Below are 26,349 nucleotides of genomic sequence, written 5' to 3'. Positions count from 1 at the left end.
TGACATAGACGACCTAAGCATTCATGGTCATAAATACTGATCATGATATTATTTATTGTCTGACCCATCTTTATCTTGTAAATATAGATGATCATGTACCATTCTCTACAATGCTCTAGTGAAAAAAGTTTTGGTTCTTGTAATATTTCCCTGTAATTGAGGTGTTGAACAGCACATATTTTATTTGTGAATGGGTGTTCCACTGATTCTAATAGCCTTTTTCTCCCACCATCCAGGAGTTCCACAGCTAACAGCAATATTCAAGCAAAGGTACAACAAGTGACTTATATAGTGTCAGCATGGGTTGTGTTACTCTTTTTTGGAAGGTGTGGAGATCCCAGCCAGCCTGATCTTGCTTTTTGGGCCACACTAACAATGTGTGCTGTAAAGGTCCCATCACAGTTTAAGATAACCCCCAAGGTCCTTTACATTTTCTTGGGTGATGATGTTAGAGCTGTTTTGTGCTATGTGTGTACGATATTCCACACTTTTGCCCAAGGTGGAAGCCATGTGTTCAAATTCATTGTTATTGAACATGTTGTTTTCCTCAATCCAGTTATTATAGAGGGCTTGGAGATCCATCTGTAGTAACATGTTCCAATCACCTAATCTGAACTAGTAGATATGGCTTTGAGGGATTTTTGCCACAGGTAAGAGAAAGAAATCCCGAAATAGGAGAAAGTAGGATGGGTGAAGAAAGTAGAGATGAAGAGATAAAGCATAGCAAAGTCTATCTTTGAGGGGAGATGGAAGTTTTGAAAAATTTAGATAAAGTTGAAACCCTGTCTGACATACAAATGTTGTGGCAAATTACACAAATGTTCCTAGAAAAGGATTTTATAACTTTGTTTTTTGGCTACCTCCCTTGTAAGGGGGAAATAGCCATTGGTATATGCATGTATGTAGTACCAGTCCTTGGGCTTCAACAGCTGTACTAGTACCAAAACCTGGAGGAGAGTGGAGAGTATGTGTTGATTATAGGAAGGTAAATGCAGTCACAAAGGCAGATCCTTACCCTCTTTGTAGAATAGATGATCTTATTGAGGAAGCTGCTGCAGCTAAATTTCTATCAAAGATAGACTTGATGTAGGGATATTATCAAATCCCTTACACACAGAACCAGAGATATCAGCTTTTGTTACCCCACAAGGGCACTTTCAATACAAGGTGACTACATTTGCAATGAAAGATAGTGAAGTGTCTTTCCAGCGCCTTGTAAACTGGCTAGATGAGGGACTGCCAGGCGTCAGAGCATATTCAGATGACATAGTTGTGTTTGCCAACACATGGAATGATCATATGATTAGGTTGAAAGGTTTACTCAACAGATTGAAACAAGCTCAACTTATTGTGAACCTGAAGAACAGTTCCTTTGGTATGAGCATCATTAAGTATCTAGGGCATCAAGTTGGTCAAATCTACATAGCACTATTAGAAGCCAGAATAAAAAACATCGTGGATTACAAGGTCCTGAAGACAAAACGAGGTATCAAAGATTCATGGGCATGCTTGGATTCTATCAAAGGGATTTTCCAAACCTTGCAGAGGTAGCTGCTCCTTTAACCACTATGGCCTCTTATAATCATTTCAGGTGGAATGAAAGCGCAGATGCAGCCAATGCGAAATGTAAAAAGCTTCTTTCGGACCATTCAATCTTGATAGCTCCAGATTATTGTAAGACCTTTTATCTTTTTCGTGATGCCAGTCATATAAAAACTGATGCCATGTTTGCTTAGGAAAAGGACGGTGTCATGAGGCCCATCTCATTTATGTCTCATGTAATGAAAGAGTATCAAAATAAATATTCCACCATTGAAAAGGAGGCCTTCAGCCTCATATCAGCCTTGTATAGAATATACCTTGATGGTAAGGTGACCACAATCCACTGAAATATATCCAAAGTGGGAAGACAAAAAGTGATACATTAGCCAGATGGGCATTAATACTCCAGTGATATGGTGTTAGTACTTAACACATCCCAGGAAAACAAAATGTGGTAGCTGATGCACTGTAGCACCCTAACACAAAATGTTTAAGCCTTGCTTCACTGACATAAACATTTATATCCAGGGAAGGGGGGTATGTGTCATGTAGTGTCACACAGTAAAGTGTAACATAGTAGTGTCACCCAGTAGGTTCTATAAAATGCCTTTGACATTTTGTGTGGCATGATATATCTAAATTGGATATGGTCACAATTAAATTAAGCTATATGATGAAATGTAGGACTATTGAAAAACTAAAATATAGATTCTCAGCCGCAGACCTCTCAAGGATAAAATGATGTGAAGTATGGCAGAGGAGTACAAGAAACGGACCAAAAAGCAATGGAGGTCAAAAGTTGCACATACAGACGTTCCTCTACTTATGTTAATTCGTTTTACGTTTTTTCGATTTTACATTTGAACTGACTGTAAAAAAAAATTGTAAAGAAAAAATTTTTTTTAGTGCATTTTTTAGTTTAGCGCGCTCTCCGTAGTTCAAATGATACTTACGCATGACGCTGCGTCCATTGTTTACATTGCACAAACGACAGACTGAAAGTGCCTTGCCTCCTCCTCCTCCTCCTCCTCCACCATCTCAATTTATGTTGCTTGAATTTATTTGAAATTAATGTTAATATTTTACAATGTTATGTGTATAATTAATGATTTAGGGGTGTTTTATAAGATACGGTAATAGAATTTACAGATGTATAGTACAGTAACAACTTACGTTCATTTTCAACTTACGTTCGGCCGTTCGGAACGTAACTAAAACATAAGTTGAGGAGTGTCTGTATAATGATGGCACAGGGAAGCAGTGCCATCATCATCACATATAACTATTTCTAAGCAAGAGTCAGATAGGTAGCTAATGATAATTACCTTCTTCACACAAAAATAAAGAAGTGAAATGAACATGTGAAGCCAGGTAAATAGGAATACAGACTAGGCCTATATAGAAAATGGCATCTATGTCATTGGCACTTGTAAGTACATACATACATAGACCAAAGGCTTTTTTCCTCCTAATAAGGGAGGTAGCCAAAAAACAAAGGCATAAAAACCACTCCCACCCATTCCATCCCTATCACACTCCACTCCCCTCCCTCTTGTCTTGGCACATCCTGGATGATGGGTCATCCCTGCATCTTGTCCACTGCCCTGGGTCAGAAGCAGTGTTGCAAGACATAGCACATCCACAGCATGGCCACTTCATTAAATTAGCAATCCCCCCCTCTCCATCCCCTCATGCAGAAAAGGAGAAGTCTTGTGAGTGCCTCACATAAAAAGAGAGTTGCATGCTATAACACACACACAAGCGCAGCCTCATTCAAACCCCTTGTATCATTACATACGTAAAATTTTGTATTTTTGTACATCGACTTTTATTTGTCCCAGTGAGGGAGAAATTGACCGATATAAAGGGAAAATAGCACATTTGGATATAGATTGATAGGACTTGTTCAAGTCATGGCCAGACTTTGTAGTTAACCAAAGACATGCCAGATCATGACAAAGCTAAAAAGGACTATAGAAGAATCTGCAGGGAGAAGGAAAGTAATTTTGAAACTAATGTTGTAGATAAATACAGAAATAAATCAAAACTGTTTTGCAATAATAAGTTGAAATATAAAAAAGAAATCAAGCTAATAGTGGGTGTTGAGGTTTTTGAGGAGGCTTCAGTTTGTGCAGAAATAATGGATGAATATTTCTAACCTGTCTTAACTAAGGAGAGTAAATTTTTAGAGCAAAATCTGCCCAATAATTTGTGATTAGTAAATATTAGAAGTGTGGGGAGTGTTTAATCTTTTGTATGTGAGAGAAAGCTTCAGGACAAGGAATAGTATCATACATACATATTCCAATGGCTTTTTCCCCCTTACAAGGGAGGTAGCCAAATTCAAAGGCACCCATTTCATCCCTACATACTCCACTCCCATTCACCACCCCTTCCTCCCTCCCTCTTTTCTTGGTTCCTCTTGGATGACAGGTCATCCCTGCATCCTGTACATTCCCCTGGGTCAGAGGCAATGAAGCAAGACACAGTATATCCACAGTAAGATCACTTCACTTAATCAGCGATTACAGCATCATCTATACACACCCATTCTCTATTCACCACAATCTTCTGTCTTCTTTCCTTCCTCAACAAATATTCTCCTCTTTCCCAATGCCCCTTCTACCCCATCCATCTTATCCTTGGTCATCCCCTCATGTTCACCCCCTCCACCTGTCTTCCACACCTTTTTTAACAATCTTTCTTCACTCATTCTTTCCATGTGTCTAAACCATCCCAATACTCTTTCATCAACCCTATCTCCTAATTCCCTTTCTAACCCCGCTCTAGTCCTCACCTCGTTTCCCACTCTATCCAGCCCCCTTCCATACTACTCAGGCATTTCATCTAAACCACATTTAAACTCTTCCTTTCTCCCTAATAGTATCATAGGAGTGGAAAGGGGCTAATGTGGTACCAATTTGCAAAGGTAGAAGTAAATAGACACCATTGAATTACATACTTGAATCAATGACCAGCACAATATTGAAATTATGTGAAAGGATTGTAAACATTAAATCATCAATGGGTCAAATATCTTTAAAAGAGATGCACATTTTGACTGTAAGTCAGTTTGGCTTCCAACCTGAAAGGTATGTGTGTCAAAACTATTAAGCTTTCACTCGAGTGATTGAAGTGTTGCAAGAGAGGGAGGGCTGCATGGACTGTGTGTGCCTCAATCTAGCAAAGACTTTTGATGAAATCCTCACAGTTATCTTGTATGGAAACTGGTGTATGTTGGAGGGCTAAGAGGTAACTCACTCTAATGGACAAAAGAACCCCCCACCTATTTGCACTTCACCATATGCAGATTTGACTATTTGTGGATTTTCAAGGATTATAGCAGCCCCCAGTATTCACTGCTTCAGATTAATCCATGTCGTTGTTCATACATATGCATTGACTCAGTGCCTATTTGTAAACACCCCAATGAAAGAATTTGGAATGTGTAGTGACTTGGAACTGTATTCCATGAACATTTTGATGATTATACAGTGTAGTAGAATGTTGATTTAACATGAGAAAGGTCCTTGAGACTTCATTTAAAGTTGATTTCGCACTAAATTGAAATACAGTAATCCCTCCCATATCCAAACTGCCATCAATTAAACATGATTTGAATGTTTTGCATACCGTTTCTATTCCTTCAGAATTGAAAATTTAGCACTGGAATGGCTGAATGGAGACTGGGTGGGGTGGCGTGGGGGATTATCTTAAATTGCATATCTGAATATTCCTCAAATCCAAACACCATGTGGCATAATTAGTTCAGATATGGGAGGGATTACTATAGTGTTTTAATAAAAGGGTGCACATAGCTGAAGCCTTAGAATGGGAAGCACTATTCACGCCAAGGACAGTGAATCACCCCATCCAATCTAGAATAAATAAAATAAAAACTGTGTTAGCATTATGCTGGAACATTCATTCATTAAATGACACAGCTAAAATTATGGGGTGCAAAAATGCATATTTACAAGTGATCGGCTGACTGGATGTCCAAACGCCTGTATGGCTCATGACAAGCTGGAAGCCAAGATCCTTGATGTGGAACAATACATACAGTTCACCCAAGGGGGAGGGAGTGCCAATTTAAATTTGCTTAAAATATGAATGATTTATTTTCAACTCATGGTCCAAAATATAGGTACCAACTTAATCAAATAATTTTGACTTGAATCATGTTAAATTAACATTCTACTTGTATCATAACTGGTGAGTACAGTAAATATTGTATTTATATTATTGTACAGTACAGTATTTGTTAAGTACACAACAGTATGTATTTTTTTTATTATCATGTACAAAGAAGTATTATACTGTTCACTATAGATGAGTTATGTAGCGCATAATACAGTTCAGTATTCTATTCAACTCTGAAGCATGTCGTCCCATTTTCTTCATACTTGGTTACATTAATAGAAAATGGCAAATATTACCATTTTTAATCGATCATTGTGCATGTATATTACTATACATATTACTTTTTTGGAAGTAAGATTACTGTTTTTTATATACTCATTTCTCTTTTGGTGAGTAAAACTATATAAAACTCAGTCTTAATATGTATCTCAATGGTGTTGTAGAAGGTCTGTAAGCATATATCTTGAACAACAGAAATGTTTTTTTTTTTTTTTTTTTTTGTGAGAGAGAGAGAGAGAGAGAGAGATAGGGTAAGGGTGGGTTGGTACCCAAACTCTATCATTAACAGAGGCTAACTTTAAAGTATAAGTTGTCAGGATGGACAGCAGTGACAGAGCTCCACATGGTTTGGTGCTAGCATCTATGTTTCTTATCTCTGTTAATGACATGATCTTGACTGTTCTTAACAGCTTTCTTCTTATCCCATATATCTACAATACCTCCTACAGTGCCTTCCTCTTTATTCTGTCATAAGCCTTTACCAAATTCATAAAGGCCTAAAAACATCTTTTCTCACATATCTGCCTTACTACAAAAATCTGATCCACACAACCCCTACCTGTCCTAAACCCACCTTGTTCCTCACCAATTACTTCCTCTGTTCCTTTCCTAATCCTCTCGATCAAAACCCTCCCATAAGCCTTCCCAACTACCCTCTGAAACTAGTATATTCACACATGTCCCTTTTTCCCTTGAAAAGTGGAATTTTACAGGCACTCCTCCAGTCCTCCAGCACTCTACCCTTTTTTAGACAAACATTAAACAACCTCACCAGCCAGCCCACCATCACTGTACCTCCCTTTTTAAAAAGACACTCCACACAACACCCATCTAACCCTGGTGCCTTACCTACTCTCATCATTTTAATAACTGCTTTCACCTTATCTTTTCTTATTTCTCCTCCATTTTCCTCATTCATCACTATCATTTTCTTAGTGCTTCCCACTGCAACTACCTTTCCCTCCCTATCCTCCTTCACATTTAACAACACCCTAAAATGATCTGCCCATCTTCCTCTTAATGCTGTCTCTTCCATTATCATCTCTCCATCTGCATCTTTTATCTTTTCTTCTCTACTTGATTCACCTCCCCTTTCTTAATTTCCTTTCAAAACATCTTTTTATTACTTTCAAAATTTTCTGTCATACTCTTACCCCATTTTACATCTGCTCTTCTTTTTGCCTTTCATCCTATTTTGCAACCAATCTGTGAATGTTCATTTCTTCTCTTCTACAACCTTCTTTGCTTCCTCATCCCACCACTCACTACGGTTCCTTCTATTTCCTCTCATCCTCCTTGTTCCACACACCATCTTTGCACACCTTGAGACTCCCTCCTTGAAACATCCCTATTCCTCCACTCCTAGTTCTACTCTATCCTTCGCTCCCACACTTCTCTTAGCTCATTCTTGTACTCCTTCTCCTTTTCTTTCTCATTTAAGTAGTTTACTCTAAGCACCTCCCTATCTTTTGTCCTCTTCCTCTTTCTCCATCTATCCTCCATTCTCAACTTACCTTCCACCAAAAAATTACCTGATATTCCCCCATTCTCTCCCTTCAGATGATGTACATCCAAAGCTCTTCCTACTGTTCTCCTGGATACCACTATATGTCCACTAAAGTGCTACCACCATTCCATCCACAACCCTCTCCCATATGTACTTATGCTCGACTTTCTTCCTAAACACTTTGCTTTCATCAACACTTAAAACACATCTCCACCATCAATTTTCTACTACAATTTTTTCCTGGTACTCTACACTTCTGAACCACCTCATCTATTGGTTCATCTCCTACCCTAGCATTGAGATCTCCCAACACCACTACACTGACATTTCTCCCTAAACCCTCTATATGTTCATTCAAATCTAATCAAAAAGCCTCCCTTTCCTCTACACTCTTTTCACTACCAGGCCCATATGCACTTGCAAAAACCCACATTTCCCTTCCCAGTTTCACCTTTATCTATATTAACTTTGAAGAAACCTCCATCCACTCCACCACATGCTTACCTATCTCTACATATATACATATACCAAAGGCTTTTTCCCCCCTTACAAAGGACAAATTTAGATTTAAGAAATAGGCAAGATATTGGTTTACAAATAAGGTGGTCAATGAATGTAAGACTTAGTAACCACATAGTGAGCGTTGAAACTGTCAATTGTTTAAAGAAATGGTTAGACAATTTTATGAAAGGGGATGACAGGTGGTAATAGACATGGAACTGCCTAGTGTAGGCCTTATGGTCTCTTGCAGACTCCTTCATTCTTATGTTGTGTTCTTATGTGTAGCCAACCCTTCTCTCCTTCATCCTCTCTTCACTCCTGACACCCTTCCAACTACACTCCCAAACTCAAACTCACCCATCCATTCAACTTTGTTTCATTCAATGCTCTTCTCACAAACACACTGCCTATCTCTTACATTTTACTATCATCTGTACCACACCCACACACATTTTAAGACCCAAACCTTAGGGTTGTGGTTGGAAAACTCCTTCTAGACCCTTTTTTTTTTTTTTTTTTTTTAACCATCTCCAATCCCTGACCCATTACCCTTGCATTTGCCTCTCACACCACCCCATCCATGTATAATTTGGACAGCCAAGGCAAAAATAACACATCCCTGATGAAGTCCCGCCTTTACTTCAAACCTCTCACTCTATTTCTGATGCTAACACAAGCTCTACTACTCTCGTAAAAACTCCTGACTGCTCTTAAAAGCTTTCCTCCTATCCCATATACTACAATACCTCCTACAGTGCCTTCCTGTCTACCCTGTCATAAGCCTTTTCCAAATCTATACCGGCCCAAAAACCATCCATACCTTTTCCAAAAGCTTTCTCACATTTCTGTCTTACCACAAAAAAGTCTGATCCACACAACCCCTGTCTTAACCCCTTCACTCTGGGGCACATCGCACATCTGGCAGCATTAGCTGCCAGACATGCGATGTTGCGTCATAATAATCACGTTATAAAAAATAGTCATTGCTCAATCGTTCGTTCTCTTTCACCCGTGAATTTTGATAACCATAGAAAATATGATGAAGCCAGTTTAGAGAGAATGAGGGTCACGCAGGTACGACTACAATAAATATAATCAAGACGCCGACGTCGGCATCATCGTGTACCCACTTGCTCCTCATGACGCCTACTTAGGCATCACCGTATGGAAGTGGTTAAACCCACACTAATCCTCACCAATTATCCCATTTATTCCTCTCCTGATCCTCTCAATCAAAATGCCCCCCTAAGCCTTCCCAACTACAATTACCAAACTGATCCCCCTAAAATTACTACTCACATTTGTCCCCTTTTCTCTTGTAAAGTGGAACTATAAAGGCACTCCTCCAGTCCTCCAACACTCTGCCCTTTCTTAAACAAGCATAATAACCTCACCAGCCAGTACACCATTACTGTACCTCCTTTTTTTGATATTCTGCATGATTCCCATCCAACCCAGGTGCCTTACCTGCTCTCATTATTTTAACTGCCTTCACCTCATCTTTATTTCCCTATTTTTCTTACTCATAACTGTCATTTTCTTAGCATTTCTCACTGCAACTATCTTTCCCTCCCTATCCTCCTTCACATTTAGCAACTCCCTAAAATATTCTGCCCATCTTCCCCTTACTACCTTCTCTTCCATTATCATCTCCCCATCTGCACCTTTTACCTTTTCTTCTCTACTTGATTAGCCTCCTATTCCTCTCTTAATTTCTTTCCAAAACATCTTTTTATTACTTTCAACATTTTCTGTCATACTCTTACCCCATTTCACATCTGCTCTCCTCTTTGCCTCCTTTACCTTGTGCTTTACTTCTCTTTTCTCTTCTTTGTACCTCTCATATGACTCTCTCGTCCTATTTTGTAACCAATCTGTGAAAACTCGCTTCTTCTCTTCTACAACCTTCTTAGTTTCCTCATCCCACCATTCACTACCCTTCCTTCTATTTCCTCCCATCCTTCTTGTTCCACACACCATCTTTGCACACTTTCTGATTCCCTCCTTGAACCATTCCCATTCTTCCTCCACTTCTAGCTCCACTCTATCCTTCACTCCCTCCCACTCCTCTCTAAGCACCTCCCTACCTTTTTTCCTTTTCCTCTTTCTCCATCTATCCTCCACTCTCAACTTACCTTCCACCAAAATATGACATATTTCCCCAATCTCTCACCTTAGCACATGTACATCTTTAACTCTTCCTATTATACTCCTATCTACCACTACATAGTCCATTAACACTCTATCTACCACCCTTCTATCCACCACCCTCTCCCATGTGTACTTATGCTCGACTTTCTTCCTAAACACTGTATTTGCTATCATCAGCTCTCTAGACACATCTCTACCATAAACTCTCCACTACGATTTTTTCCTGGAACACCACACTTTCCAAGCACTCTGTCTTTTGGTTCATTTCCTACCCTAGCATCAAGGTTTCCCAATACCACTACATTGACATTTCTCCCTATTCCCTCTATGCACTTATTTAAATCTATCCAAAAAGGTTCCCTTTCCTCTACACTCTTCTCACTACCAGGCCCATATGCACTTACAAAAACCCATGTCTCCCTTCCCAGCTTCACCTTCCTCCACATTAACCTTGAGGAAACCTCCTTCCACTCCACCATACACTTAGCTACCTCCTTCCACTCCACCACACACTTACCTATCTCTTCACTTACTAGTACAGGAGTCCCTCAAATAACGCGGGGGTTAGGTTCCTGAAATTACCGCGTATGACCAAATCCGCATATGCTGACTTTCCATATTAAATACCGAGAACCGTATGTATGTGTATGTGTACGTGTGTGCGTGTGTGTGTGTGCGCGCATGTATGTGGTGTATGTATGTGGCATTTGTGGCGTATGTATGTGTTTGTGCGTATATACATGTGTATGTGGCGTATATGCATATGTGTATGTGGCGTATATGCATATGTGTATGTGGCGTATATACATATGTGTGTGTATGCGGTGTATACACATGTGTGTGTGTGTGTGGCATATGTATATGTGTGTGTATGTGGTGTATGTATGTGTGTGAGGCGTGTGTGTGTGTGTGTGTGTGTGTGTGTGTGTGTGTGTGTGTGTGTGTGTGCATGCATGCGTGTATGCGTCTGTGTTCACATGTACAAGAAAGCATGTACACACGTGTCTGTGTTCGTATTTGTGTGTACACGCACGCGCATTCACAACATACACTGGTTGTCTAACACGTGTCTACGTGTGCGTGTCTACACGTGTGTAAGCGTGTATATGTCTGTTTTTGATCTCCCTAACCACCACCGCCAGTAACAAGAACCTCATAAGAGAAATTAAGACACAACAAGCGTAGTCATTATCAGACTTATTAGTTGTGTTCCAAACGAAAGAAACATTACACTTCAACAGGTTAGGATGGTAAAATTGTTTGCGATGTTGCCGCGTGTGTGCGTACGCGTGCCCGACTCGGCACGAATTTTAAAACGGTTCTCTACATTTTTGAGATGGTTTTGAAATAAAACCCGCGAATGATTGAATCCGTATTATTCGAATCCGCGTTATTTGAGGGTCCCCTGTACAGCCACCCTTTCTCTCCCTCATCCTCTTTTCACTCCTGAGATCCTCCCAACTACACTCCCAAACTCAAACTCGCCCCACCTTTTCAACTTAGTTTCACTCAATGCCAACACATCCATCTTTCTTCTCACAAACATACTGTCTATCTCTTCCCTTTTATTCTCACCTGCACCACATCCACACACATTAAAAGACCTAAACCTATGGGTACTGGTTGGAAAAATCCCAGACCCTCTTATGCCTTTACTTTGTTTTTTTAGGAATGTCCCCTTTGTAAGATTGTGAGTCACTACAGAGTGATCTAAATAAAGTACGGGAATGGAGTAGGAAGTGGGAGATGGAGTTCAACACTAAGAAGTGTAGTATAATGGAATTTGGAAAAAGCAAAAACAGAATAACAGGATCATATAAATTGGGAGAAGGAATAAAAAAAAAAGTAGAAAATGAGAAGGACCTGGGAGTCATTGTTATGAATAATATTTCACCTGAGAAACATATAAATAAGATTTTTGGAGAAACTTATAATTTAATAAGAACAATCAAAGTGGCATTTACATACCTGGATGAAGAAATGGTGAAGAAAATTCTAACCACTCTGATAAGACCAAGATTGGAATATGCAGCACCGATGTGGTCACCAAGTACAAAAAAATGTATAACAAAACTTGAAAGAATACAAAGAGCAATTACAAAATTAGCACCAACACTCTCAAAACTATCATATGAAGAGAGACTAGCAAAACTTGAACTACAGACACTAGAGCAAAGAAGAGAGAGAGGAGATTTGATAGCTATTTACAGAATCATGAAAGGCATAGAAATTATTGATAGAGAGAATCTGATAAAATGGGATGACGGAAATACACGAGGGCACGGAAAGAAAATCAAGAAAGACAGCTATAGAAGAGATGTGAAAAAGAACAGCTTTCCTCACAGAGTAATAGACAGTTGGAACAACTTAGATGAGAAAATGGTGTGTGCAAAAACAATACATGAATTTAAAAATAGTTTAGATAAAATGAGATATGAAGACGGGACACCACGAGCATAGCTCCCCTTCCCGTAAAATACAATTAGGTAAATACACACAAAGTGAATTGTGGTTGATATATATACATATATATATTATAAACTAAAAAATATGTAAGAATACACAGGGAAGGAAAAAGAAAATATGAAAAAGACATATTAGACAAATGTAAAGATCAACCTAAATTATTCTATAGATATGTGAATGGTTAAACTAAAAAATAAACAGGAAATAGTAAATATATGTCAATGGAACATGGAATACACAGAGGATATAGAAATGGCTGAAATTGTGAATAAACATCTGAAAGTTGTATTCACTAAAGAAAACATACACAATTGGGATGAAAAGATCCACCCCAATGAGAGAAATAACTGTGACATAGAAAGAAATAAGGGATCAAATAATGAACCTTGATGTCAGAAAATCACACGACCAGGATGAAATTCAAAACTGGATACTAAGAATCTATAGATGAAATAATGGACAAAATGTATAATATATTGCTCACTCAAAAAAGGAAAGGTACTGGAAGACTGGAAAAATGCCAATATCGTACCAATATATAAAGGGGGAACAAGGAAGACCCAACAAACTAGAGACCAGTCTCCCTTAAAAGTACAGTAGCCAAAATTTGTGAGAAAGTTATCAAAAGTAGATGGACTAAACATCTGAAGAACAATATACTAAATCCAAGACAATTCAGATTTAGATAGGGAAGGTCATGTGCCACAAATCTGATCTGTTTCTATTCAAGGTTAATATATATAATGCAAAAAAGGGATAGGCAGACTGTGCTTTCCTGGACTTACAAAAGGCATTTGATAAATTACCACACAAAAAATTATGAAACTTGAAACAACAGGAGGTATACAAGGAAAACTATTGAAATGGATGGAATATTTCTTTCATGGGAGAAAAATGAGTGATGCTCAGAGATAAACTCTACTTGGGAGAAAAATGAGTGATGCTCAGAGATAAACTCTACTTGGGAGGAAATGATAAGTGGAGTCCCACAGGATTGAGTACTGGCCCTGATAATGTTTGTTATATATATAAATGACATGGATGAAGGTGTGGAATGTTACAAGAACTACTTTGTAGATGACGCAAAATTACAAAAGTACGAAAAAAGATTGTGAATCGCTACAGAGAGATCTGAACAAGGTCAGGGAATGGAGTCAGAAGTGGGAAGTGGACTTCAACATTAAGAAATGTAGTATAATGGAATTTGGAAAAAGTGAAAAAAAAAAAAGAATATCAGGACAATATAAAATTGGTGCAAATAAAGAAAGTTAGTTCTGAAAAGGACCTACTAAGTATTTCAGCGGCTTTGACCCATCGTTTTTCGCTCATATTTCCGAAATAACCATTCACATCAGTATGATATATTAGCACAGCCTAATTCACACCCTGCCCTAATTTTTGACATTATAGTGCATTCACAAGTGTATTTAATTACGGCATTTACTCTTGATATTAAGTGTGTCGTAGCCGACATCCATGAAGTAAATCAAACAGGTGACGTCGTGACGTCATCACAAACTACCTCGTGTATCCCAACTTCACTTGTTTAATTTACTTCATGGGTATCGGCTACGACACACTTAATATCAAGAGTAAACGCCATAATTAAATACACTTGTGAATGCACTATAACATCAAAAATTAGGGCAGGGTGTGAATTAGGCTGTGCTAATATACCATACTGATGTGAATGATTATTTTGGAAATATGAGCGAAAAACGATGGGTCAAAGCTGCTGAAATACTTAGTAGGAGTAATCATCATCAAAGACATGTCCCCAGAGAAGCATATAAACAAAATAGTAGGAAAAACCTACAATTTGTTAAGATCAATAAAGGTGGCTTTTAATTACTTGGATGAGGAAATGGTAAAGAAAATACTAGTCACACTGATGAGACCAAGATTGTAGTATGCAGCTATGGACACCCAGTACAAAAAAGAATATAAGGAAAATAGAAAGAATCCAAAGAGCAATGACAAAGATGGCCTCAACACTTTCAAAACTGACATATGTGCAAAGATTGTCTAAAGTGGAACTACCAACCCAGGACCAAAGAAGAGAAAGAGGTGATATGTTGGCCATTTACAGAATTATGAAAGGCATGGAAGTCCTTCATAGAGAGGACTTATTAAACTGGGATAGAAGAAAAACAAGGGGGCATGAAAAGAAACTCAAAAAGGACAGTTATAGAAGAGATCTAGAAAAAAAAAAAAAAAAAATCCATGGAGTGGTGGATGTCTAGAACAAATTGGATGAAACAGTAGTGTGTGCAAAAACCATACATGAATTTAAGAACAAACTAGATGCTGAGAGATACAAAGATGGGACGAGCATAGCTCCCCTTCCCATATAATACAACTAGGGCAGTGGACAGGATGCAGGGATGACCCGTCATCCAGGAGGTGCCAAGATAAGAGGGAGGGAGAAGGGTGGTGGAAGGGAGTGGAATATGTAGGGAATGGAATGGGTGGGAGTGGTTTCTATGTCTTTTTCTTTTTGGCTACCTCCCGTGTAAGGGGGAAAAAGCCCTTGGTATATGTATGTGTATATATATATATATATATATATATATATATATATCTACCTAGTTGTATTTTGCGGGAAGGGAAGCTATGCTCGTGGTGTCCTGCATTTGTATCTCGCAGTGTCTAGTTTGCTCTTAAACTCATGAATGGTTTTTGCATACACTATTTCATTGTCCAGTTTGTTCCAAGTGTCCACTACTCTATGTGGAAAACTGTTTTTCTTCAGATCTCTTCTGTAGCTATGTTTTTTTATTTTCTTTCTATGTCCTCTTGTCCCAGTTTAACAAGTCCTCTCTATCGAGTATTTCTGTGCCCTTCATGATTCTGTAGATGGTCAGTAGGTCACCTCTCTCTCTTCTTTGCTCCAGAGTTGGCAACTCCAGTTTAGCCAATCTCTCCACATATGACAAGTTTGCAAGTGGCAGTACCATTTTCATTGCTGCTCTCTGGATTCTTTCTATTTTCTTTATATTCTTTTTGGTACCGGGTGACCATGATGTCGCCACATATTCTAGTCTAGGCCTTATCAGTGCGACCAATATTTTTTTAATCATTTCTCCTCCCCGTCTTCTCCTTTATGCATGGGGGGACAGAGAGGGGGGGTTGCCGATTTAATGAAGCGGCCTTGCTGTGGATGTGCTGTGTTTTGCGACACTGCTTCTGACCCAGGGCAGTGGACAAGGTGCTGGGATGACCCATCATCCAGGAGGTGCTAAGATGAGAGGGAGGGAGGAGGGGTGTGGATTGTATTCAGGGATGGAATGGATGGGAATGTTTTTATGCCTTTTCCTTTTTGGCTACCTCCTTTGTAAGGGGGGAAAAAGCCTTGGTATATGTATGTATGTATGGGTGACTTTAACTCAAAGGAAATATGTTGGGAAGAAATGACAGTAAAAGATGGAAAGGAACTTTGGGGAAATATTCTACTGGAAATGACCATTGAATACACATTTACTCAATGGGTGAAAGAAAACACCAGATATAAAAAACAATGAAGAACCGTCGAGACTGGATAATATTCACATCTGAGCCTGAAATAGTGGATAAAATGGAATACAAGACCCCAGTTGGAAAGAGTGACCACATAATAATAGAGTTCAAACAAAAAGAACAAAATGATGTGAGAAGAGATGAGAAACATAGAAAAGGAAGGCTAATGTACAACAAAACGGACTTCAAAAAACTTGGAACATTTTTTCAAATTGCAAACTGGGAAAAAAATTTAAATGAAGAAATAAAGATGGAAGAGAAGTGGAACATATTAAAAGAAAAATACAAGGACGGAACAGATAAATACGTACCAAAGAAACAAAAAAGGGTATACAGTACCAAAAAGAATATAAAGAAAATAGAATCCAGAGAGCAGCAACAAAAATGGCACCTGCACTTGCAAACCTATCATATGAGGAGAGATTGGCTAAAATGGAGTTGCCGATGCTGGAGCAAAGAAGAGAGGTGACCTACTGACCATCTATAGAATCATGAAATGCACAGAGATACTCAATAGAGAGGACTTACTAAACTGGGACAAGAGAAACACAAGAGGACATGGAAAGAAAATAAAAAAACATAGCTACAGAAGAGAACTGAAGAAAAACAGTTTTCCACATAGAGTAGTGGACACTTGGAACAAACTGGACAATGAAATAGTATGCACAAAATCCATTCATGAGTTTAAAAGCCAACTAGGCACTGTGAGATACAAAGGCGGGACACCACAAGCATACTCCCCTTCCCGCAAAATACAACTAGGTACAACTAGGTAAATAAAGTGTTGGTATAACAAAAGTGTAGTGAAGCTAAAGATAGAAGAGACAAAGCCTCGAAAAGATGGAAAAAGAGACAATAAGAAAAAAAAAAAAGGCAAAACATACATCAAACTAAGAAGTTAATACATAAAAATATGCAGGGAAGAAAAAAAAATATGAAAAAGACATAATAGAAAAATGCAAGGACCAACTTAAACTGTTTTACAGATATGTAAATGACAAGCTAAAAGACAAACACGAAATAGTGAAACTGCGTGACGGAAATAAAGAACATATAGATGATGTAGAAATGGCTGAAATCATGATCAAACATTTTAAATCTGTATTCACAATTGAAAGGTCACAAAATTGGGAGGAAGGACAGAGAGTAAGATCCCCGCAATGAAAGAAATAATGGTGACACAGAAAAATACAAGGTAACAAATAAGAAACCTTGATGTCAGAAAGTCACATGGGCTGGATGGAATTGCAAATTGGATACTGAAAGAATGTACAGATGAATTAACGGACAAAATACACAATATAATTTATTTCTCACTCAAAGAAGGAAAAGTACAAGATTGGAAAAATGCAAATATTGCACCAATATACAAAGGAGGAGACAAAGAAAATATCAACAAATTAATTGGAGAAACTTTCAATTTATTAAGATCAATGAAAGTGGCCTTTGACTACATGGATGAAGAAATGGTAAACAAAATATTAGTTACATTGATAAGACCAAAATTGGAGTACTATGACACTATGGACACCTAGTACTAAAAAGAACATAAAGAAATTAGAAAGAATTCAAAGAACAACAACAAAGATGGCACCAACACTCTCCAAATTGACATACAAACAAAGATTGGACAAACTCGAACTACCATCCCTGGAACAAAGAAGAGAAAGAGGAGACCTGCTAACCATCTACAGAATTATGAAAGGGATGGAAGTCCTTGAGAGTGATGACTTACTAGTGGAATAAAAGAAAAACAAGAGGACACAAAAAGAAAGTTAAAAAGGATATAGTTACAGAAAAGATCTGAAAAAAGAACAGCTTCCCACACAGTGATAGGTATCTAGAACAAACTGAATGAGGAAACAGCGAGTACAAAAACTATACAAGAATTTAAGATCAAACTGGATGCTGAAACATACAAAAGCAGGTTACTATGAGCATAGCTCTCTTCCTGTAAAATACAAGTAGGTAAATACAACTAGTTAAACACACACACACACACACACACACACACACACAAAAGCACAATAGCCAAAATTTGTGAAAAAATTATCAAAAATAGATGGATTAAACATCTGGAAGAAAATAAGATAGTGAATGCAAAACAACTTGGCTTTAGACAAGGAAGATCTTGTGCCACCAACTTCATTTTTCTTCAAGGCTAATAGACATAATGCAAGAAAAGGACACATGGGCAGATTGTGCTTTTCTAGATTTACAAAAGGCATTTGATACAATACCACACAAAAAACTAATAAGAAAATTTGAAACAACAGGTGTACAAGGAAAGTTAAAGAAATGGATGGAAGATTTCTTGAATGGGAGAAAAATGAGGGTGGTACTTTGAGACAAAAACTTGACCTGGGAAGTAATGACAAGTGGAGTCCCACAAGGTTCTGTACTAGCTCCGATACTTTGCCATATGAATGACATGGATAAAGGTGTTGAATGTTATATGAACCTCTTTGCAGATGACACAAAACTACTAAAGAAAATAAGTACAGAGATTGTGAATTACTTCAGAGAGATCTGGACAGTCTGGAAATGGAGCTAAAAGTGGAGAGTGAACTTCAACATCAAGAAATGCAGTATAATGGAGTTTGGAAGAAGTAGGAATAGAATATCAGGGCAATATAAGGGGGGCCAGAGGGGGGGGGTCGCCGATTCAATGAAGCAGCCTTGCTGTGGATGTGCTGTGTCTTGTGACACTGCTTCTGACCCAGGGCAGTGGACAGGAAGAAGGGACGACCTATCATCCAGGAGGTGCCAAAATAAGAGTGAGGGAAGAGGGTGGAGGGGAGTGTGATAGGGATGGAATGGGTGAGAGTGGTTTTTATGCCTTTGTTTTTTGGCGACCTCCCATATAAGGGAGAAAAAAGCCTTTGGTAAATGTATGTAAAAAAGAAGTAAAAAAAGTTAGCTCAGGAAAGGACCTAGGAGTAATTATTAGCAAAGACATGTCACCAGACAAGCATATGAATAAAATAGTTTGAGAAAACTACAATTTACTAAGAACAATAAAGGTGGCCTTTAACTACATGGATGAGGAAATGGTAAAGAAAATATTAGTCATGCTGATAAGAACAAGATTGGAATACGCTGCGACACTATGGACACACAACACAAAAAAGAATATAAAGAAATTAGAAAGAATCCAAAGGGCAATGACAAAGATGGCACCAACACTTTCAAAATTGACATATGAACAAAGATTGTCCAAACTGGAACTAACAATCCTGGAACAAAGAAGAGAAAGAGGAGATCTACTGGCCATTTACAGAATCATTAAAGGTATGGAAGTTCTTGATAGAGAAGATTTATAAAAGTGGGACAGAAGAAAAACAAGAGGACATGAAAAGAAACTCAAAAAGAATAGTTATAGAAGAGATCTGAAAAAGAATAGTTTTCCACACAGAGTAATAGATGTCTGGAACAAATTGGATGAAAAAATAGCATGTGCAAAAACCATACAAGAATTTAAGAACAAACTAGATGCTGAGAGATACAAAGATGCACTATGAGCATAGCTCCCTTCCTATATAATACAACTAAGTAAATACTATATATATATATATACATATACATATATATATATACATATATATGTATATATATATATATATATATATACATATGTATTAAAAACCATTTTGAACATTATCACAAGTTTGTGTTCAATAGAACAACCATTGTTCATAACACAGAAGTTATAGCTAAATGTAATGACATTAAGGAACTGAAAATGTTAGAGGCTGTGTGTATAAGAGAATTGTCTCCTGTTATTACTATACAGTCCAATATGATTTCTGCTATTTCCCTTGTTAACCACTTCACTCCGGGCCAAAATCTCGCGGGCAGCATTAGCTGCCAGACGTACGATGTTGCGAAATAATACTCGCATCATAAAAAATAGTCACCGCTTATATCGATCGTTCTCTCTTTCACCCGTGAATTTTGATAACCATAGAAAATGTGATGAAGCCAGTTTAGAGAGTATGTCAGTTACGCAGGGACAACTACAATAAATATAATCAAGACACCGATATGGCAGCCTCGCGTATCCACTTGCTCCCCATGCTGCCTATGTAGGCGGCACCGTATGGAAGGGGTTAATAGCTCCACACGACATGCAGTACCTAACCTACCTAGGCATGATAGCTCACCTCACCTTACACCGACTACAACTCCAACTCTCCCCCCCTCACCTTTCCCTCCCCCTTCCCCCCCCCTCCTCAAGCCCTGAGGTCAACCAGAGTGAGGTCTTCAAAGGTTTAAATGTCACGCATGACACCAAGTGTGTAGCATTCTTCTTTATTCTGTGACCATGTAGCGTATCTGTACAATTGTGTTGTCTGAACTGTATTTGTATCTTGATGATGACTCCTTGTAGTAAAAATATCAAACAGTGTCTTAATTAAAATGGAGAGCTTTGGACAGTTCGTTTCCGTTCATCCTTCCAAGATTAGAACCTTAGTGAGGAAACTTGAAAATACGAAGAAGAAAATTAATAATTGTGAAAATGCTGTGGTCTTCAATTCAGTGTGTATGAAAGAAAACCTGTGCCCTAGGTATACAATATATATATATATATATATATATATATATATATATATATATATATATATATATATATATATATATATATATATATATATATACATACACACTAGGGGTGTGCTGATTAATTGGCATTGGCTTCAGCAAGAATCTGCACTTTTTTGGTGAATCATCATCAGCGAGAATCAGCATTTATTTTTTTTTTTTAAGGGATTTGGCAGATTTAATTTGGAAGTGGATAGAAGTAACTTCACCATCCCTGTAGTTAATGAAAGGAATAAAGTTCCTGCAGAGGCAATGCAATGTAGTTCAGTTTGAAGCTTTAAGATTCATTTAAACATCTACGCAAGATGCTGTAATGACTGCCATTTATTTTATATGATTTGTTTATCGGTTTGTTATTATTTGTCTATTTGTTTATTTGCTTGATTTTCATTTATTACTATTTGTCAATTTATTATTATTTACTATTTACCCGTTTGTTTATTATTTAACTATACCTATGCATTTATTCTATTATTATTTATATCATTATAATTTTTGTTTTATTTTACTTAGTTTATTTTTCATTTATTTATTTATCACTATTATATATCTATAGATATATATATATATATATATATATATATATATATATATATATATAATATATATATATATATATATATATATGTTCTTTTTTCACATCTGACCTAGTTATGGAACACAAGGTCTCTAGTTGGCATGTTACACCTTTGTAATTGGCAATGCCGATGCCAATTCAGTAATTCACCTAATATTCATTGTTCTGGTGGTTGCATAGGGCCATGCAGCATATCCTGTGCTATATGAGATACCACTACCAAATAATCACTGCTTTATTTTCACATAGCATCAAAACCATAGGGAATGAGGTGGCTAGGAATATGCTGTGGTAGTGGTAAACCTACACTGCCATCTAGTGCCATAACACATGTTTTGAAAATATTATGCAGAGGTGATAAAATCTGCAGACACGAGGATGTATGACCAGAGAAACTTTTAAAATAGCAACACAAGTTGGAGTAAATGTTAGAGCAAATTATATTAACTTTTAATTTTTTGTATTTCTTATATAAAAATAAACATATATATATATATATATATATTTATATATATATATATATACACATATATATACATATATATATATATATATATATATATATATATATATATATCTATATATACCATACCATATACCAAAGGCTTTTTCCTCCTACATGGGGGGTAGCCAAAAAGAAGGCATAGAAACCACTCCCACCCATTCCATTTCCTATACATTCCACTCCCCTTCACCCTCCTCCCTCCCTCCCATCTTGGCACCTCCTGGATGACAGGTCATTCCTGCATCCTGTCCACTGCCCTGGGTCAGAAGCAGTGTCGCAAGACACAGCACATCCACAACAAGGCCGCTTCATAAATTCGGCGACACACCCTCTCCGTCCCCTCATGCAAAAAAGGAGAAGACGGGGAGAAATCCCTTCGGGCTGTGTCAAATTTTTTCTCATACATACTTCCTCACCCCCCATCCCCCACCCACTCCCCCTCATGCATCACAGCCTCATCTATACACAACCCTTCTCCATTCACCCCTATCTTCTGTCCTCTCCCATCCTTCCTCAATAGACATTCCTCTCTTTTGTAAAGCCCCTTTCACCCCATCCATCCATCTCATCCTAGGATGCCCCTTCATATTCACTCCTTCCATCTCCGCCTTCCACACTTCTTTTACTAATCTTTCTTCACTCATTCTTTCCATGTATCCAAACCATCCTAATACTCTTTCATCAACCGTATCTCCCAGTTCCCTTTCCACCCCTCTTCTCCTCCTCACCTCCTCATTTCTCACTCTATCTAGCCTATTAACCCCTATCATACTTCTCAGACATTTCATCTCAAACACATTCAAACTCCTTCTCTCTTCCTCTCCTATGTTCCATGTTTCTGCCCCATACATTGCTGTTGGCACAATCACTCCTTCAAATAACCTCCTCTTAGCATCAATTCCCAGATGTCTATTTCTCATTACACTTTTTAATCCACCAAGGCATTTACTCACTTCTCTCAATCTACATTCTACCTCCACCCCCACTCCTCCCTTTCCTGTCACATTCGCACCCAAGTATCTAAAACTATCCACTTCCTCCAGTTTCTCACCCTTAATGCTCCCTTCCAGCCTATGTCACTCTCTCCCCTTGCACATCTCACTACCTTACTTTTGCCCACATTTATCTTCAGCTTCCTTCTTTCACACACCTTCTCAAACTCGGTCACTATCTTCTTCAATCCCTCCTCTGATCCTGCTACAAGCGCAGTGTCATCAGCAAACAACAACTGGCTCACCTCCCACTTTTCTCCATTTTCTTTTATCATCTCCAATCCCTGACCCACTACCCTTGCATTCACCTCTTGCACCACCCCATCCATGTAAAGATTGAACAGCCAGGGCGACATAACACATCCCTGACAAAGTCCCACCTTTAGCTCAAACCATTCACTCTCCATTTCTAATCCTAACGCAAGCTCTACTACTCTCATTAAAACTCTTGACTGCTCTTAATAGCTTTCCTCCTATCCCATATATCTGCAGTACCTCCAACAGTGCCTTCCTGTCTACCCTGTTGTAAGCCTTTTCCAGATCCATAAAAGCCCAAAAAACATCCTTACCTTTTCCTATAGCTTTCTCACATATTTGCCTTACCACAAAAATCTGATCTACACATCCCCTACCTGTCCTAAAACCACACTGTTCCTCACCAATTACTCCCTCTGTTCCTCTCCTAATCCTCCCAATCAAGACCCTCCCATAAGCCTTCCCAACTACACTCAACAAGCTGATCCCTCTGTAACTACTACATTCACACTTGTCCCCCTTTCCTTTGTAAAGCAGAACTATACATACATATATAATATATGTTTGAGACAGCAAAGTTTCTACAACAGAAATTAAGTGAAAGTATCATGGGAGAAATTGGCGGACGAATTTACTTCCACTTCACAGCAATTTAGAGCCAAACAAATTGTTTATAAAGAATTTTTTTTATGTATTTTGACAAATACATAACAATACATCTTTATGCTTTTTGACAATGACAGCAATGACTTTGACTCATGTTTAGATGATTTGCTGTCAAATTCACAATCACATGAGTCAAATTTGCACAAAGTGAAACTTGAAGAAAAAAATAAATAAGAAAATATTCATCTGTTCTAACACTACAAAGCGATGTTGATAAAGTTTGCTCCCTCCCACTAGAACCACTAGACTTGGATTCCTTGAGTTAGGACAGACAACCACAACTCATATCCTGAACTTGGAAAAGTTGCCAACAAAATGCTGTGCTCTCCACCATCTTCAGTGAGGAGTGAATGCCTCTTCTGCATTGATGGTAATGTCTACACCCTACAACCCACACCATAAATGCTTGACTCCAGAATCGGGGGGGAAATTGATGCTGTTGAACTTCAATTTGTGAATGTTTAACTGTGACTATTAACCCCTGTTTTTGTTTTTTTTTACCATTTTCTGCATTCCATGGGTCAAATATTAGATATTAGAGACCGAGCTAGGTTTAGGTTTTACTATTAACTTAGGATTAAGAAACTGATTAATAAAGTTTACACTCTGCACATGTGTTTTATTAAAACCATGCATTAAATGATTCAAGTTACTTGAAGTTAGTAGTTACATCAAAATCTATGAAACAGGTCATTTTTAACCTCTTTTTCAACCAATAGAAAACAATACAATCATACATTGATAAGCATAAAGTGGTCAATCAATAAGCACATCATTAAGTTCATTCAATCATTAGCATACAACAGCTCAACAACTGGCACGTATAAATTCACATAGATTGTAAAGCAAGTAAAAATCATAGTTCAATTACTTTATATTAAAAACTGATATACCGTAATTATATAAAGTGGAATCAGTATCGAAATTGGCATTGGCAACTAATAGTGAATAGGAATCTGCATTGACAACTAGGAGTGAATAGGAATCAGCATTGGCATCAGGAAAAGAAGAGAGAAAGGAGACCTACTGACCATCTACAGAATCATGAAAGGCACAGAGATACTTGACAGAGAAGAATTACTAAACTGGGACAAGAGAAACACAAGAGGACATGGAAGGAAATTAAGAAAACATAGCTATAGAAGAGAACTGAAGAAAAACAGTTTTCCACATAGAGTTTTAGACACTTGGAACAAACTGGATAATGAAATAGTAAGCGCAAAAACCATTCACGAGTTTAAAAGCAAACTAGACACTGAGAGATACAATGGCGGGACAACACGAGCATAGCTCCCCTTCCCGCAAAATACAACTAGGTAAATACACACACACAAAGGTGCAAAGTAAGTAAAGAAAGTTCTGAAAAGGACCTATGAGTAATCATCAAAGACATGTCCCCAGAGAAGTATATAAACAAAATAGTCTGAGAATTTTTTTTAATATCAATATAGGCAAGTTTTAATTATTTGAATGAAGAAATGGTAAAGAAAATACTAGTCACACTGATAAAACCAAGATTGGAGTATGCAGCGACACTACGGACACCCAGTACAAAAAAAGAATATAAGGAAAATAGAGAGTCCAAAGAGCAATGACAAAGATGGCCTCAACACTTTCAAAACTGACATATGAGCAAAGATTGTCTAAAGTAGAATTACCAACCCTGGAACAAAGAAGAGAAAGAATTATCTGTTGGCCATTTACAGAATTATGAAATGCATGGAAGTCCTGGATAGAGAAGACTTATTAAATTGGGATGGAAGAAAAACAAGGGGGCATGAAAAGAAATTCAAAGAGGATAGTTATAGAAGAGATCTGGGAAAAAAAAGTTTTCCACAAAGACTGGTGGATGTCTGGAATAAATTGGATGAAACAATAGTGTGTGCAAACAACATACATGAAATTATGAACAAACTAGATATTGTGAGATGCAAAGACAGGTCACCACAAGCGTATAATGGAGAAAAGTGAAAGGTGAGCCAGTTGTTGTTTGCTGATGACACTGTGGTTGTAGCAGGATCAGAGGAGGGATTGAGGAAGTTAGTGACAGAGTTTGAGATGTGTGAAAGAAGGAAGCTGAAGATAAATGTGGGTAAAAGTAAGGTGATGAGATGTACAAGGGGAGAGAGTGACAGCAGGCTGGATGTGAGCATTAACCACTTCACTACGGGACTTAAATCTCGCGGGCAGCAGCCAATGCCAGCCGTACGACGTGTCGTAATAATACTCGCATCATAAAATATAGTCACGGCTTATATTGATCGTTCTCTCTTTTACCCGTGAATTTTGAAAACCACAGAGAATGGGATTAAGAGCAGATTAGGGAGAATGTAAAAACAAAGGGGCGACTACAATAAATATAATCAAGACGCCGATATGGCAGCGTCGCAAATCCACTTGCTCCTCATGACGCCTACGTGTGCGGCACCGTATGGAAGGGGTTAATTAAGGGTGAAAGACTGGAGGAAGTGGATAGTTTTGGATACTTGGGTGCGAATGTGGCAGGAAAGGGATGAGTGGGGGTGGAGGTAGAATGTAGATTGAGAGAAGTGAGTAAATGCCTTGGTGGATTAAAAAGTGTAATGAGAAATAGACATCTGGGAATGGATGCTAAGAGGAGGTTATATGAAGGAGTGATTGTGCCAAC

General features: G+C 38.0%; 1 protein-coding gene across 4 annotated transcripts in view; it reads right to left on the bottom strand.

The window, feature by feature from the left end:
• The window catches only part of Fmr1 (synaptic functional regulator FMR1), a 244,039-nt gene that overhangs the window by 187,196 nt on the left and 30,494 nt on the right, over positions 1 to 26,349 (bottom strand). The gene's annotated exons all lie outside the window — the stretch shown is intronic.

Source organism: Oratosquilla oratoria, chromosome 18, assembly GCF_046742065.1.
Source record: "Oratosquilla oratoria isolate Oo_2021 chromosome 18, ASM4674206v1, whole genome shotgun sequence".
In the NCBI taxonomy this organism is placed as follows: Eukaryota; Metazoa; Arthropoda; class Malacostraca; order Stomatopoda; family Squillidae; genus Oratosquilla; species Oratosquilla oratoria.
The sequence above is the reverse complement of the archived record's forward strand: the minus strand, read 5'-3'. Positions and strand labels throughout refer to the sequence as shown.